Below are 3,905 nucleotides of genomic sequence, written 5' to 3'. Positions count from 1 at the left end.
AAGAAGATGCCTTGAGGCTTAGAATTTTAAGAATAGAGCTTCCTCATATGAACATAAGACAGATCTGAAACATAGTAGGATGCAATACCTTGGCTGTGGCTGATCATTGTTTTAATGCGGTGGGCTCACACGAAATAGATTTCTGTAAGACGAAGGTACTTTGCAAACCCACTGGCTATCAACAAAGATTCGTTTATGAAGCCATCCATATATACAGACGTAGACACAATTTCAACCGAGAAGATGGGTACAAAATCATTGGAAGGACGTTATCAACCCGTTTAAGTCATAACTGGCTGTGATGTTCCCATCCTACCACCTTCCGAAGTTAGTTGTTATTTTCGGCTCTCTAATTTTACATTAACAGGTTAAAATTTCTCACACCAACACAACCACCTTCGGGCACCGACCTCGAGGTGGCAGCGGCTCTGTAATCCTACATTGACATGCTAATCTCTCACATTAACATAGCCACCTCAGCGCACTCGCCGTGGAGGCCGCTCATCGATCTTACATTTGCATGCAATTTTTTTATCTGGCAGCACCTTAATTTGTGGAAACCCACCACGAGCGCCGCCGTGTACCATCACTTACATTAACATTTGCTGCCCCGCCTATGCCGCTGACACAACAATTTGCCTTTAGAGGTTAACCCCCTTTTCCTGATGACGCTTGTGTTGCGATCAAAACGTCGTAGTTTTGTTATTTGAACCTATCTACGTGACTTCACCGAAAGACGAAAAAAATAAGAATAGAATAGTTGCTGATTTATCCAGCATCGCCACAGTAGGGCCAAAAACTTTTGAGGAGGGTCCTTCTATCATCACCAATGACATTGTTTCTAACTATGGGAAGAAATGGGAGAAACCTGAGGAAGAACATACAAAGCTGCACAGAGAAAGGCGCCGGAGTCAGAAATCGAACCCAGGGAGCTTTTTGCCGCGAGTCACGAGTGTTACCACTGCACCAGCATGCAGCCCCATTGGACCGACGGGTGGACACATGTGAAGTGGCACGGCGAATGCTTGCCGTCTTGAAGTTGTTGGTCGGACCCATACCTCCATAATGGAATGGTACACTCCGCAAGCAGTTCTTTTTCTGAACACTGTTGTATTGGATGCGGTGCTTTTCAATCACCTTTTTACCCTTTAAATGGCCATATTATCAGGATTATCAGATACACTTTCTCCCCCTATATTTTACAGCAAAGGTTGGGGTGCGTCTTATAATCCAGAGAATATATGCCCTTTTCAGAAGACATGTTTTAACCTAGTTGTTCAGAATCATCGTCCAGAAGACATCTCTCTCCATATTAAAGCAACAGGTTTTATAATAATCTAAGAAGACTTTCCACAGTACCATATTATCCTCATTATGAAACACACTTTTATTAAAAATTACCCTAAAGTTTTGGGTCCATCTTATTTCCTGGAGGGTCTTGTAATCTGGAGAATACGATATTTAGGCTGGGGAGCAATATGGTTAGAGCACTCAACTCACAATGGCAAGGTTGTGAGTTAATATGCAATTGGTAGTTCACTCAGCTCATCATCTTTATTGGGATGATAACATTGGTGCCACTTTGTAGAAGTCAACTGTGGCTGTTTTATGGAAAGACTCATCCCTGCCATGGGAATGTATAATTTCCACCACTAGTTCAGACTATCATGGGGATGAGTTTACTTGCCTCGACCCCTTAGTTAAGAGTGGAACAATCTTAATTATATTTCCTTTGCATCCTTTGTATGGTTGGTATGAAAACCTTGGAATATTCCACTACTTGCAAGGGGGGTAAGGTGATGTATCTCCAAACCCGTTCCATGAATTAACATTTCTGAGTGCATTGATATTTTTAACAGCTTTCCAGTTATTGACAATAAAACCAAATAAAAACACAACCCTTTTGAATTTTCTTAAAGAGTATCTGTGATTTATTTAATGAGTATATTGGTACAGACGATCACACACAGACGTTGTGCAGTCTAGACTTTTCTTCACCTGGGTTCTTTTTTATGTACGTATTTAATCAATTGCTTTTTGTTTAGTTGAAACAAAACACAGCGCCAACGTGGTATAAAGCCAGCCAAAAGTAAATAAAACACTTTAAATAAACTACTCGTCTCAGCAACTGCTGCAAGTACCCCATTGTCTCTTTTGTATTGATACTGTTTTGCTCATGGAAGGAACAAGACCACGAATAATTGGCACAACACCGACTTTCTGTGCTACCTCTTAGAGGTTGGTAAACGCAGGCAGGTGTCTCGTATACGCTCCCCAACCCAGAGCGTTCACGAGGGTCCATAACGCTCCTGCCACATCAGTGGGCCAGTAGTGGTGAGTGCGGTTGTCACCTGTCCCGGTTTTCCCAGGATCATCCTCTTACAAAGGCAGTTGCTGTCCTGAGAAATATGTCAGTTGTACCGGGACATTCAAGGTCCTTTTTGATTGGGTGAATACTAATACAAAATATAACTATTCACACTCAACGCATTTACATGATGAGCTATGAAGCTCTGTTTTGCTGATGTTTAGTCAGGGCGGATCAGCAAATTACATCAGCAAACAATAATACAATACAATAAACGATTTGAGTGCAAACGAGAGAAAATATAAGCCACTTAAATAAAAAAAAATATATCAGTACAAATTGCATAAGTAAATTCATTTCTGATGGGTTTTTTTCTTCAAAACTAAATGCAAGCTTGGGGCAAGGCAGCATAACAACAACAAACCCAGTCACAGACCACACCAAGACAACAACACACAGTCTCTCAATAACATTGCACATTAAAATTGAACTATATATATGGGTAAGAAACTTCTGGAATTGTTAGAAATGCTTCTTCCTATGATTCGTCCTGGATTTGTTTGTGTTGCTCAGAGGTGGCAACCCCACTGTTGAGACCTTGGACCGAATACAGGGAGCTGACTGGACAAGCCCTGAGGTTTATATGATGATGCCAAGTAGAATTCCATCGCGGGATGAGCCACTTTGTTGAACTATCATTTGTGGTCGCTTCTGAAAAGGAGCTAGATAGTTCAGTGGGCCTTATCTGATAACATTAAAATTGTTTTAGGTTGTGCACAGTACTTGTGCTGCACTTACGCATAGTACGGATTTTATAAGTGGCCACATACACAAGATTTGTGGCAGCTTTGTCTGGAAAATCTGTTTTCATGAGCTGGGTGAATGATAAAAAAAAACACAAAGGGAGAACAATGCAGAGGCAGGAAGCAGAAGGTGGGAAAAGAACACGTTCATCTTGGAACATCTAGAGTGTGGAGACACCACACTGAGGGTGGCTAGGGCTCTATCCACTGCTGGAGACCTGGAGTTGCATGCTGGCGAGTTACGCTGTTGATCCAGTCCTGGCTCGGCGATGCTATCTGGAGGTCCCCACACCCAGTGAGTTCTGGTCAGGGGCGGCCATAGGATCTAGAAGCTGCCTGCACAACCCAAGAGTTGCCCATCAGAGAGAGAGAGAGAGTGTCAAGATGAACAATGCGGTTACCTCTCCTGACGGGCCCAGGGCAGCATGGAGGTGAATTGATTGCTGTGTGGCTTACAAGTCAGGGTTGTGGCGAGAAACCAGCGTTAGGAATTTGGATGCTGACCCAAGGACGCAACCCACACTACGCCATCATCATGATCCATGGGCAGATAGCCCGTAGGCAACCATTGCACATTGTTTCCACTCTCCTCCGTCTTGTGCCAATATGTGGCCGTCCATAAATGACAACACGCACCTAGGCAGGGGGGGTGGGTCAGACATCTGTGACGATGTGTGACGAGGGAGTAGGGGATTGAGAAATGTGACGTCACATCAAAATGCGCAACTTTAAATAAATATAGAATTGTTATAACAACACTAATTGTTATAACAACACTCCTACACCATCAGAGT

This window comes from Lampetra planeri, chromosome 26 (genome assembly GCF_965212315.1).
Source record: "Lampetra planeri chromosome 26, kcLamPlan1.2.h2, whole genome shotgun sequence".
In the NCBI taxonomy this organism is placed as follows: domain Eukaryota; kingdom Metazoa; phylum Chordata; class Hyperoartia; order Petromyzontiformes; family Petromyzontidae; genus Lampetra; species Lampetra planeri.
Note: the sequence above shows the minus strand (reverse complement) of the source record.